This window comes from Triticum dicoccoides, chromosome 3A (assembly GCF_002162155.2).
Source record: "Triticum dicoccoides isolate Atlit2015 ecotype Zavitan chromosome 3A, WEW_v2.0, whole genome shotgun sequence".
NCBI lineage: Eukaryota > Viridiplantae > Streptophyta > Magnoliopsida > Poales > Poaceae > Triticum > Triticum dicoccoides.
In genome coordinates this window covers 670,451,835-670,466,409 of record NC_041384.1, presented here as the reverse complement: position 1 = coordinate 670,466,409, position 14,575 = coordinate 670,451,835, and positions in this window count along the sequence as shown.

Here is a 14,575-nt window from a genome sequence, read left to right as displayed (position 1 = left end):
GCCGGCGACCACCACGGCCCTCGGGTGGCAATGCCCTGTTCTGGTTTTCAAACCCGACGGGTGGGACCCCCCGTCAGCTTTTTCTCTTTTTTTGAAACGTTTTCTGAAATTTCCTTCGGGCAAAATACGTCTTCCCCCTGGACTGACGTATTCTAGACTGAAACGTTTTCTATTTTTATAAAGTGAACCCTAGAAACTTTCTGTTTCATTACAGAAAGGTCCCTGTACTAAAACCCTTATAACTTTTAAACAAAAAATGATTTTAACTTGAAACTTTTTCTGTCGTCTTTATTTTTTTGTCTATTTTGTTTTCATATTTATTTGAAAAATATTTGTGATAATTTTTGTGTGCGCACGGTATTTATGTAGTATCCGATTTTCTTTTAATACGTTGATACCGCAAGAGGTAAAGGAGACGCGTACTTCGCCGAGCTAGACTCCGACTTCTCCGAACCAGGCAAGCATGTTTGAACCTTTGATATGATGAGTGTTTTGCATGTTTTCTTGAGTAGTTTTTCTCATGGCATGTTTATATAAGCATTTGTGAATGTTATGTGCATGCAAGACAAGCTACAAGTGAGCTTCGAAGTTTGATGTGTTCTTATCATGATAAGATAACACGATCATGTGGTGACATGATGGGTTGCAGGCTGGTATTGTTGAAGCATGCTAGTTTTATGTCAACCGTGAACTCCAGTTTTAATGTGGGTCAAGTCTCGATCCCGTTCGTTTCCCCTTGGTGCTGCCACATGTTTTCTGCAAAGGGTGCGGTTTAGTAAGTTGCAAACCTCTTTCTTAGTACACACCAAACAGAGGGACCGTGATGAGGGTTCCATGGCCCTGGATTAAAGCTCGTCATCCGGTCAGGGGGCATGGGTGTTTCTGATTGGGACCGAGAGGGGGGCACCCCTTAGAGCGCGCAATATAAATTTGTTCCCATGCTATTCGAGGTTGTGGCCTCCCTGTCTTATGGTTTTTCTTGAACGTCGCCGAGGGTGATCCCTGGCAACAAAATGTGGAATGGGTGTGTACTGGTTAGACGTGTTTCTTCTAAAATACCATAAACAGAACTAGTCCTTGTGACTACCGAAATCCGTTGGCTGTGGTAAAGAGTACAAACTCTTAGAGTCAAAATCATTCGAGTATCCATGTCCACGAGTAAGGACTTGTACATCATCTCTGTATCAGTGTCAGTCTCAGTGGCAAATCTCAGTGTCAACCCCAGTGGCAGTCCTCGGAGTATAAACATAAAACCGAGAGTGGTAAACTCAGCTAAAGGTTATTTATGTGAATGGACTAACCAATTTATTATTATATGCTGAGTATTTCCTTGCGATGATTTAAATTCATGAGCTATTTAAATTCGAATGATAAACTATAAGCCCTTTATGTGATGTCGCTCAGACGTCTGACTGTGGCATTATTGCTACTTACTTTTGATATAAGCCCTTTATGTGATGTCGCTCAGACGTCTGACTGTGGCATTATTGTTACTTACTTTTGATATAAGCCCTTTATGTGATGTCGCTCAGACGTCCGACTGTGGCATTATTGTTATTTACTATTGATATAAGCCCTTTATGTGATGTCGCTCAGACGTCCGACTGTGGCATCTTTGTTATTTATTTTCATTGTAAGCCTTTTCGAGATGTCGTTTAGACGTCCGACTGTGGCACGTTCTGTTATTTACTTTTCAATATAAGCCCTTTATGTGGTGTCGCCTCGATGCCCGACTGCGGCATGTTAATTTGTTTCTACCTTTTGAGGCGTCGCTTCAGACACCCGATCAGTCTTCAGTTACTTTATTGGGATTTCGGGAGGACTACCGCCTGATTCCCTTTTATTTATCGTGCTGTGCAAATCTATTATTTGATTGTGCATATTAATTCTACTCATGTGCATCGTGTTTACATTTGTTATATCTTATGTCTGAACTGTCTTGCGAGTACATTCAAAGTACTCACCTGGCTTGTTGATTTGGCCAGATGTTGACGAAGGCGATCTTATGGATGAAGAGTTCGATAGTGAGTCCGACGCCTAGAGGAGTCCCAGTCAGTCACGTGCGACCCTGGAGTTGTTCACTTGTATTATACACGCTTCCGCCACCCGAATAAAAATCATCAAGCCTCACTCCGATGCTTGATGAGTTGTAAGCTTTCAGAGTCATGTCACCCCCTCACTGTGACATATCCAGCACCACCTTTATTTCAAGTCAGTAGTTCTGTCACCATACCCTTGTGTCATATCCGCCCTTATGTATAATATAGGCGTGCTTGTAATAAATTGTTGAGCATCCTCAGCTCAATCATGTATAATATTTAGTTCTACTAGATTTCTGTATCAAGGTTTTGTCTGCCAGTAAGAAGAATTCTTCTGTACTGGTCAACACAAAGGTCAGCTTTTCAATAAAAGTTCTGTTGGAAAGGCGGTCCTGACAAACTTGGTATCAGAGCTAGGCTGACTATAGGAAGCCACTAGGTGCGATCGCTAATCGGTTACTAGCTTACTTTATTATTCTGCATATTGTAGCAATTTTCTGTTGGTCATCATAAATTTATGATTTGACTATTCAGGATTTTGTATACTTTTGTAGATGGCGAGCAACGATTGTGAGTCACAGGTGTTCGCCAATGTTCCTGAGGGGTTTATCAAGCTCCTCATCTCCATCACCAAGATCGCGATCGGGCCATCAGTCCGTCTGGAGTTCACACTCTACCGGCACAAGCTCAGCGACAGTTTGTCCATGTACCAGGCCGCAGTTCAGTTCAAGGGAGGACGCGCCGAGTTCCGCCACTTCTGATTCGTCCGGAGGGCCATGCCTACGGAGAGGCATGCCATGCAGATGGCTGCCCGTGAGGCAATAGCTCGCCTCCGGGATGTTCTTCCTTCTATGAAGACTCGTCGCTACCGCTACCTCCCATGCCATGTGCCATACACTTGCCACTATGCATTCGCTTGCGCCAGGGGAGAAATAGATGAAGCTATTGAGATGCTTGTTGAGTACCTCAAGGCACTAGAGGCAGCTTTCGAAAACCTCGTGGACGACCTCGTAGCTGCTCGTATGGATTCTATCCATGGCTGCTGCGCAAACCGGAGGGAGCTCCTCCATATGGCACCACCACTGACGTTCGTCTCGTCCTCGGCATCCTATACACCGGCCATCTTAGCCACCGCACGCCGCCTGCCTACCACTGAGGAGTTTGACTAGGTCATTGCTCCTACTCCCGTCGGAGCTGCACCACCTACCGCGCCTGCACCAGCTCCACAACCCAGTACTTCGCGCCTTGAGCCTATTAGCAAGGAGGAGATTAAGTCTCCAGCACCACTGGGTCTTACCCTCGGCAGGCCAAAGGAAGTCTTCACCGTCTCCGACTGAGTACGCCTAGCAGCAGTGTGATGTGCCAGCTTGTATGATATGTTTATATGTACATAGGTTTGGTGAGAAGTAGTTTGTGTGCGCATCATGTAGGATCTCGGAGAAGTGCACTAGCCTAAATAACATGTCAGGAATGTGTACGCACATCCTGAGTGATGTATTGTATAATTACGGCTTGCGTGTAAGATATGTACTGAGCGGTCCTTCTCCATGCGCAATCGAGTTTTATCTTGAAAAATCTAAGAGTTCTTAAAATTTCCGCCTTTACAAAATTATTTATTTTATGACTCAATTTTCTCATGAGTTTGCAAAATTACCCCAGAAAAAAAATGCCTCGTCCCTGGACTCGTTCCATGCCAAACCCGTCGGAAGAAAATTATGGTGCCCAGACAAGTAACAACTTCACACAGGGACAGTCAAGTCAGCAAGGCAGTGAAACAGCATTTTCTCAAGTATGCCGCCATTATGAGCAAAGCCAGCAGCAGCATCAAGAAATGATGAACCATGTTATCAATATGGGAAATCATCGTGAGCCATATCAGCAGCACTCTAAATTGTTTGAATTACAGAAGACGCGTCCCCCAACATTCTCTCACACTGATAAACCTCTTGAGGCCGATGACTGGCTTCGAGACATTGAGAGGAAGTTGATTATTGCACAGTGTTCAGACCGTGAGAAGGTACTTTATGCACCTCACTATCTCACGGGGGCAGCCGCATCATGGTGGGAGAATTTCCTACACATGCACCCCAATGAAAACAATATCACCTGGGAAGATTTTAAAGAAGGATTTCGTGGGGCGCACATTCCCAGAAGCATTATGAAGATCAAGAAAAGGGAATTTGATGACCTCAAGCAGAGAATCATGACAGTGACTGACTACAATAGTCAGTTTACCCTATTATCGCGTTATGCCAACGAAGAACATATGACGGAGAATAAAAAGATGGAGAAGTTTCTGGATGGTCTGGCACCAGCACTTAAATGCCAGCTGGTCGTACACACCTTTCCACACTTAAAAATGCTTGTGGACAAGGCCATTACATTGGAAAATGAGCGCCACAGCTTGGAGGAATTTCGCAAGCGGAAAAGGGACCAGGTTACTCATGCTCGCAACAACCGGCACAAGACTGACCCTCAAAAGATTGGGGCAAACCGACCCACAACCAATGTTCCGCGCCCAATCAAGAATTTTCACGCAAGGGACAAGTATTTTACGTATCGCCCAGGTGTTACTTGCTATGCTTGTGTGGAGGAAGGACACTATGCTAAACAGTGCCCGAATCCAAGAAACTCGGCCCCAAAGCCGAACAACAATGGGAACAATTCAGCACCCAAGCGTAAAAACTTCAACCCCAACAACAATCACAAGAAGGGTCACCTGAACCATGTGACCAAGGAGGAAGCACAAAATGCCCTGGATATCGTACTCGGTACGTTCCCTGTCAACACAATACCTGCCACGGTTTTGTTTGATTCTGGAGCTTCTCACTCGTTCATTTCGAAGAGTTTTGCTTTGCAACATGATTTTTCAATGCTCCCTTTGGAAAACTCCATGATCATCAAGTCCCCCGGGAATAAGCAAATCACTCAGAGTTACTGCCAAGGTGTGGTTATTGAGCTCAGAGGACTAAAGTTTCAAGCAAACCTCATCATATTGGAAAATAAAGGGTTGGAGGTTATCCTAGGAATGGATTGGTTAACCACCAACAAAGGGTTTATCGATTGCTTCCGTCGGACTGTAATCCTCACTCATCATCACGGGAAGACAATAAAAGTCGCAGCCCAAGAAAGACCGGGATCACGACAACCAAGATTGAACAAGGTGGACACCTCAGAGTTAAGCAAAGTTCCAGTGGTGTGTGAGTTCCCTGACGTATTTCCCGAAGAACTACCAGGCATGCTGCCAGACCGGGAAATAGAGTTCAGCATTGAACTAGCACCTGGAACCAACCCCATCTACAAGAAACCCTATAGGATGGCACCTTCCGAGTTGGTAGAATTAAATAAGCAAATAAAAGAATTGCTGGACAAAGGATTTATACGAGCCAGCTCCTCACCTTGGGGTTCGCCAGTATTATCTGCCAAGAAAAAGGATGGGACACTGAGATTATGCATAGACTATCGAGCACTCAATATGGTCACCGTCAAAAATAAATATCCGATGCCACGGATAAATGATTTATTTGACTAGCTCGCACAAGCCAAAGTTTTCTCAAAAAATTGATTTAAGGTCAGGATATCATCAATTAAAAGTCCGGATAGAAAATATCCTTAAGACAGCATTCACCTCCAGATACGGACTATATGAGTTCACAGTAACGCCGTTTGGACTAACAAACGCCCCCGCATATTTTGTCCACCTCATGAACCAAGTGTTTATGAAATTTATGGACAAATTTGTTGTGGTGTTCATTGACGATATTCTGGTATACTCTAAGACACCAGAAGAGCATGCAGAACATCTCAGAATTGTACTGGGAGAATTAAGGAAGCACCAATTATATGCCAAATTCAGCAAATGTGAATTTTGGTTAAGACAGGTCGACTTTCTAGGCCACGTATTGACCCAAGAAGGTGTTGCCGTGGACCCAGAAAAAGTCAAGGCCGTACTTGGCTGGAAACCACCAGCCAACGTAATGGATGTCCGAAGTTTTTTGGGAATGGCTGGATACTACCGAAGGTTTATGGAGGGGTTCTCCACCATAGCGAAACCAATGACACAGTTACTCAAGAAGGAGAAGGAATTTGTGTGGACTGAAGCTTGCAAGAAGAGTTTCCAAGAACTCAAGAAGAAATTAACAACCGCACCAGTGTTAGTTATACCAGACATACACAAAAGTTTTGAAGTGTATTGTGATGCATCCCAGAAAGGCCTCGGATGTGTGCTGATGCAAGAAGGCAAGGTTGTCGCATACGCTTCAAGACAACTTCAAAAGCATGAAGAAAATTATCCCACTCATGACTTAGAATTGGCAGCAGTCATTCATGCACTCAAAGAGTGGAGACATTTCTTGCTTGGGAATCGTTGTGAAATAAATACAGACCACAAAAGTCTCAAATATATTTTCACATAGCCAGAGCTCAATTTACGGCAATGCCGCTGGTTGGAATTGGTGAAAGATTATGATGTGGGCATCCACTACCATCCAGGAAAAGCAAACGTAGTGGCAGATGCTCTTAGTCGAAACCCTAGCTCAGACAACAACAGTCTACAAGACTTGAGACCTAAATTTCAACAGGAGTTCACCAAACTCAACTTGATGATGGTCACGGAAGGCACTGTGTCAAATTTGGAATTACAAGCCACCCTTGTGGAGCAGGTTAAGAAAGCTCAGCATGGACACCCCAGCATCAAAGGCATAAAAAGAAAAGTGAGTATGGGCAGGGTCTCGGAATTCGTCATAGACGATGAGGGAGTATTATGGTACGGAGACAGACTTTGCGTGCCAAATATAGAGGACCTCAAACAGCAAATCCTAACTGAAGGCCACACCGCTCCATATTCAATCCACCCTGGAGGAACCAAAATGTATAAGGACATTCAGGAAAGATTTTGGTGGCACGGTATGAAGAGGGATATAGCCACCTTCATTGCATGTTGCGATTCTTGTCAACGCATAAAAGCCGAGCACCAAAAACCAGCCGGACTACTACAGCCAAACAGGATACCTGAGTGGAAATGGGATGAAATTGGGATGGATTTCATTGTCGGAGTACCTCGGTCACAACACGGAAACGATGCCATATGGGTCATCACCGATAGATTAACCAAGGTGGCACATTTCATCCCCAGTGAAGACAACCCACACCACTCAGAAGCTTGCCAAGATTTATCTCTCCCGTATAGTTTGTCTGCATGGAGTTCCAAAGACTATAATATCCGACAGAGGCACTCAATTCATCTCGAAATTCTAGGATCATTTACAACAGGCTCTGGGAACTCAGCTAGCATTCAGTACATCATACCACCCCCAAACTGATGGACAAACTGAACGCGTGAACCAAATTCTAGAGGACATGCTGAGAGCATGTGTCCTCACCTATGGAACCAGTTGGGAAGAAAGCCGGCCATATGCCGAGTTCGCATACAACAACAGTTACCAATCCAGCCTACAAATGGCACCTTTTGAAGCCCTGTACGGGCGGAGGTGTCATACTCCATTAAATTGGTCAGAAACAGGAGACAACCGTATCTTCGGCCCAGACATGCTAAAGGAAGCTGAAGAGAAAGTTAGGCTCATCAGGGACCGACTCGAGACATCTCAAAGCCGACAAAAGAGTTACTATGATCAGAAGCATCGTGAAGTCAGCTTTGAACCCGGTGAATATGTGTACCTAAGAGTGTCACCTATGATGGGCCTGCAACGGTTCAAGGTTAAAGGAAAGCTAGCACCAAGATTTATTGGACCCTTCTGTGTGGTTGCACGGAGAGGCATCGTAGCCTACCAGCTAGACCTACCCAAGGAGCTGTCAGACGTCCATGACATGTTCCACGTCTCACAGTTGAGGAAATGTGTAAGCAACCCAGAGAAGCAAGTGTCACATGAGAACATTGACGTGCAACCAGACTTCACCTATAGGGAACGTCCAATAAAGATATTAGAGGAGTCTGAAAGGAGGACCCGTCAGAAAACAATTAAGTTCTTCAAGGTACAATGGAGCAATCACACCAAGGATGAAACGACATGGGAAAGAGAGGACTCTCTCCGGGCAGAATACCCACACCTATTTGAGGAGCAGCTGAAATCTCGGGGACGAGATTTTTCCTAAGGGGGTAGGTGTTGTGACACTCCAAAAATTTTGATTCAGTTTTTATCAAAATCTTTATTTGATTTGGAGGAGGCTATTAAATTTTTTTCTTAAACCCTCTCCCTCTCAAAACTTTTATGAAAAATATTTTGGTACTCTTCTCAACCTTGATTTTTGGTCTTGAGAACTTTTCATTTTTTCTTGACACTACTCTAGTTATTTTTGAAATTTCTTCTATTAAGAAGAAACCCTAGGGATTATGGGTTTATTCTTTTCCTATTCAAAATTTCCTCTTTTTCCATGTCACATATTGACATTTCCTTCCTAAACCCATCCCTGCCTTGAATCAAGTCAAAACTCCCACCTCCAGCAAGTTTCAAGCCATTCTTTATTTTTAGTCAATTTATTTTAACCTCAAAACTATTTCTGTGATTTGTTTTGGACCTAGGTGATTTGCAAAGGAACTACAAGTTTCCTTTTGAGTTTTAACTCCAAACAAACTCGTTAGTACCTCCAACCTAGATCCATCAAGATCCACTTGTTGTTAGTTCAAAAATTTCACAATTTGCCCACTGCAAGTTTGGACCAGAAATGCCATTTTTGGTGAAATTCACATTTTCCTTTTTCCAAAAATTCTGAGATAATTCATGCAGCTTCCAGATACACCAAGAGGACACCTCACCAAAGATCAGCTCCAGAAAAATTTCCCACATGACAAAAACATTTCATCGAACACCTGGCATGCACTGTTTCTGTCTGAATTCAGAAAAGTTCAGAGATTCAGTGTCTGGGTTCAGTCGACAGTGTTGTTTCGTCAGAACCCATCGGCAATCTCGCCAGTGGCCTCCTTCGATCAATGCTCACTGCTCCCCCTTCTTATCCGGTGCGCTGCACACTCGCTTGGTCGGGCATGGGCGTCGGTGGCGACGTGGCTCGCCAGCTCCGGCGTCTCCTGCGGTGGCAGAACCACCCGTGCCGGCCAACAGAGGCCGGCCCTGCCTTTCGGCGCCGTCCGGCACCGCCCCAGCCACCAGAGCCCTCCTTTGTGCATGACTGCGGCATCGTCGCCGTGGCCTGGCAAGCACAGAGCGTGCTCTCTGCCGCTGACGGGCCCGCGAGGCGCCGTTCCGTCGAAGCCGTGGAGCAGGCCAAATCCAACCAAGGTTTGCGTGTGAGTGGAGCCAGTGGATCATCTCGAAGCTGCCCAATCACCTAAATGGCCCGTTCAACCTCTGCATAGCCGTAGCCATCGCCGGAGTTATCCCATTCTCGGGCACCGCCTTGGGTCGCCTATAAAAAGGGGCCTCGAGCTCGATCTCGACCAAGCATCACCCCTCCACCCCTCCAGAGTCACGCTCAGCCACTAAGAGGACCTCGAGAGGGTCTTCTCCTCTATCTCCGGCCGCCTCGATCCGCCTCGGGCCCCAGCATGATTCACTCTGGTGAGACCACCCACGCCTCCCAGATCGTGCCAGTCGTCTCCTACTACACCCAGTGCTCTAACCCGAACCCCAATTTGAAGCTTGCAGCTCTGCTTGGAGAGAATCAACCTCACCCGAACCACCGTCCGCCGGAGTTGGGGCCGCCGTCGATGTGGTGCTCGCCGACGCTCAACTCCACCACCCACAGGTGCGGAAGAACGCGGTGAACATGTTGGTACCCCCCCGATCCCCCTGCCTCGCCGTGGATCGCCGCCGGCGACCACCGCGGCCCTCGAGCGCCAAAGCCCTGTTTTGGTTTTCAAACCCGACGGGTGGGACCCCCCGTCAGCTTTTTCTCTTTTTTTGATACATTTTCTGAAAACGCCTTCGGGATAAATACGTCTTCCCGTTGGACTGACGTATTCTAGACTGAAATGTTTTCTGTTTTTATAAAGTGAACCCTGGAAACTTTCTGTTTCATTACAGAAAGGTCTCTGGACTAAAATCCTTATAACTTTTAAACAAAAGATGATTTTAACTTGAAACTTTTTCTGTCATCTTTATTTTTCTGTCTAGTTTTTTGTCATATTTATTTGAAAAATATTCGGCATACTTTTTGTGCGCGCACGGTATTTATGTAGTATCTGATTTTCTTTTAATACGTAGATACCGGAGGAGGTAAAGGAGACGCGTACTTCGCCGAGCCAGACTCCGACTTCTCCGAACCAGGCAAGCATGTTTGAACCTTTGATATGATGAGTGTTTTGCATGTTTGCTTGAGTAGTTTTTCTCATGGCATGTTTATATAAGCATTTGTGAATGTTATGTGCATGCAAGACAAGCTACAAGTGATCTTCGAAGTTTGATGTGTTCTTATGATGATAAGATAACACGATCATGTGGTGACATGATGGGTTGCAGGCTGGTATTGTTGAAGCATGACAGTTTTATGTCAACCGTGAACTCCGGTTTTAACGTGGGTCAAGTCTCGATCCCGTTCGTTTCCCCTTCGTGCTGCCACATGTTTTCTGCAAAGGGTGTGGTTTAGTAAGTTGCAAACCTCTTTCCTTGTACACACCAAACAGAAGGACCGTGATGAGGGTTCCATGGCCCTGGATTAAAGCCCGTCATCCGGTCAGGGGGCATGGGTGTTTCCGGTTGGGACCGAGAGGGGGGCACCCCTTAGAGCGCGCGATATAAATTTGATCCCATGCTATTCGAGGTTATGGCCTCCCCGTCTTAAGGTTTTTCTTTAACGTCACCGAGGGTGATCCTTGGCAGCGGAATGTGGAATGGGTGTGTACTGGTTAGACGTGTTTCTTCTAAAACACCGTAAACGGAACTAGTCCTTGTGACTACCGAAATCCGTTGGCTGTGGTAAAGAGTACAAACTCTTAGAGTCAAAATCATTCAAGTATCCATGTCCATGGGCAAGGACTTGTACATCATCTCTGTATCAGTGTCAGTCTCAGTGGCAAATCTTAGTGTCAACCCCAGTGGCAGTCCCCGGAGTATAAACATAAAACCAAGAGTGGTAAACTCGGCAGAAGGTTATTAATGTGAATGGACTAACCAGTTCATTATTATATGCTGAGTATTTCCTTGCGATGATTTAAATTCATGAGCTATTTAAATTCGAATGATAAACTATAAGCCCTTTATGTGATGTCGCTCAGACGTCCGACTGTGGCATTATTGTTACTTACTTTTGATATAAGCCTTTATGTGATGTCGCTCAGACGTCCGACTGTGGCATTATTGTTACTTACTTTTGATATAAGCCCTTTATGTGATGTCGCTCAGACGTCCGACTGTGGCATTATTGTTATTTACTGTTGATATAAGCCCTTTATGTGATGTCGCTCAGACGTCCGACTGTGGCATCTTTGTTATTTATTTTCATTATAAGCCCTTTTCGAGATGTCGTTTAGATGTCCGACTGTGGCACGTTCTGTTATTTAATTTTCAATATAAGCCCTTTATGTGGTGTCGCCTCGACGCCCGACTGTGGCATGTTAATTTGTTTCTACCTTTCGAGGCGTCGCTTCAAACACCCGATCGGTCTTCAGTTACTTTATTGGGATTTCGGGAGGACTACCGCCTGATTCCCTTTTATTTATCATGCAGTGAAAATCTATTATTTGATTGTGCATACTAATTCTACTCATGTGCATCATGTTTACATTTGTTATATCTTATGTCCGAACTGTCTTGAGAGTACATTCAAAGTACTCACCTGGCTTGTTGATTTGGCCAGATGTTGACGAAGGCGATCTTATGGATGAAGAGTTCGATAGCGAGTCCGACGCCTAGAGGAGTCCCAGTCAGTCACGTGCGACCCTGGAGTTGTTCACTTGTATTATACACGCTTCCGCCACCCGAATAAAAAATCAAGCCTCACTCCGACGCTTGATGAGCTGTAAGCTTTCAGAGTCATGTCACCCCCTCACTGTGACATATCCACCACCACCTTTATATCGAGTCAGTAGTTATGTCACCATACCCTTGTGTCATATCCGCTTTTATGTATAATATAGGCGTGCTTGTAATAAATTGTCGAGCATCCTCAGCTCAACCATGCATGTATAATATTTAGTTCTGCTGGATTTCTGTATCAAGGTTTTGTCTGCCACTAAGAAGAAATCTTCTGTACTGGTCAACACAAAGGTCGGCTTTTCAATAAATGTTTTATTGGAAAGGCAGTCCTGACACTCAGCCCATAGAAGCCACGTAAAACTTGCAACAACAAAGTAGAGGACGTCTAACTTGTTTTTGCAGGGCATGTTGTGATGTGAAATGGTCAAGACGTGATGCTAAATTTTATTGTATGAGATGATCATGTTTTGTAACAGAGTTACCGGCAACTGGCAGGAGGCATATGGTTGTCGCTTTATTGTATGCTATGCAATCGCCTTGTAATTGCTTTACTTTATCACTAAGCAGTAGCGATAGTTGTAGAAGCAATAGTTGGCGAGACGACAACGATGCTACGATGGAGATCAAGGTGTCACGCCGGTGATGATGGTGATCATGACAGTGCTTTGGAGATGGAGATCACATAGACAAGATGATGACGGCCATATCATATCACTTATATTGATTGCATGTGATGTTTATCTTTTATGCATCTTATTTTTGATTAGTTCGACGGTAGCATTATAAGATGATCTCTCACTAAATTTCAAGGTATAAGTGTTCTCCCTGAGTATGCACCATTGCGACAGTTCTTCGTGCTGAGACACCACGTGATAATCGGGTGTGATAAGCTCTACGTTCAAATACAACGGGTGCAAGACAGTTTTGCACACGTGGAATACTCACGTTAAACTTGACGAGCCTAGCATATGCAGATATGGCCTCGGAACATTGGAGACCGAAAGGTCGAGCGTGAATCATATAGTAGATATGATCAACATAGTGATGTTCACCATTGAAAACTACACCATCTCACGTGATGATGGACATGGTTTAGTTCATTTGGATCACGTGATCACTTAGATGATTAGAGGGATATCTATCTAAATGGGAGTTCTTAAGTAATATGATTAATTGAACTTTAATTTATCATGAACTTAGTCCTGATAGTATTTTGCAAATAATGTTGTAGATCAATAGCTCGCGTTGTTGCTTCCCTATGTTTTATATGTGTTCCTAGAGAAAACTAAGTTGAAAGATGATAGTAGCAATGATGCAGACTGGGTCCGTGATCTAAGGTTTATCCTCATTTCTGCACAGAAGAATTATGTCCTTGATGCACCGCTAGGTGAAAAACCTATTGCAGGAGCAGATGTAGACGTTATGAACGTTTGGCTAGCTCAATATGATGACTACTTGATAGTTTAGTGCACCATGCTTAATGGCTTAGAATCGGGACTTCAAAGATGTTTTGAACGTCATGGACCATATGAGATGTTCCAGGAGTTGAAGTTAATATTTCAAGTAAATACCCGAGTTGAGAGATATGAAATCTCCAACAAGTTCTATAACTAAAAGATGGAGGAGAATAGCTCAAGCAGTGAGCATGTGCTCAGATTGTCTGGGTACTACAATCGCTTGAATCAAGTGGGAGTTAATCTTCCAGATAAGATAGTGAGTGACATAATTCTCTAGTCACCATCACCAAGTTAGTAGAACTTCGTGATGAACTATAGTATGCAAGGGATGACGAAAACGATTCTCAAGCTTTTCATGATGATGAAATCGATGAAGGTAGAAATCAAGATAGAGCATCAAGTGTTGATAATTAACAAGACCACTAGTTTCAAGAAAAGGGCGAAGGGAAAGAAAGGGAACTTCATGTAGAATGGCAAGCAAGTTGTCACTTCCATGAAGAAGCCCAAAGCTAGACTAAAGCCTGAAACCGAGTGCTTTTACTGCAAAGGAAATGGTCGTTGGAAGCAGAAATGCCCTGAATATTTGGTGAATAAGAAGGATGGAAAAGTGAACAAGGGTATATTTGATATACAGGTTATTGATGTGTACCTTACTAGTGTTTATAGTAGCCCCTTGGTATTTGATACTTGTTCGGTTGCTAAAAATTAGTAACTCGAAACAGGAGTTACAGAATAAATAGAGACTAGTTGAGGGTGAAGTGACGATGTGTGTTGGAAGTGGTTCCAAGATTGATATAATCATCATCGCACACTCCCTATACTTTTGGGATTAGTGTTAAACCTAAATAAATGTTATTTGGTGTTTCTGTTGAGCATGAATATGATTTAACCATGTTTATTGCAATACGGTTATTCATTTACAGTCACAGAATAATTGTTTTTCTGTTTACATGAATAAAACCTTCAATGGTCATACACCCAATGAAAATAGTTTGTTGGATCTCGATCATAGTGATACACATATTCATAATATTGATGCCAAAAGATGCAAAGTTGATAATGATAGCTCAACTTATTTGTGGCACTGCTGTTTGGGTCATATCGATGTAAAGCGCATGAAGAAACTCCATAAAGATGGACTTTTGGAATCACTTGGTTATGAATCATTTGATGCTTGCAAACCGTGCCTTTT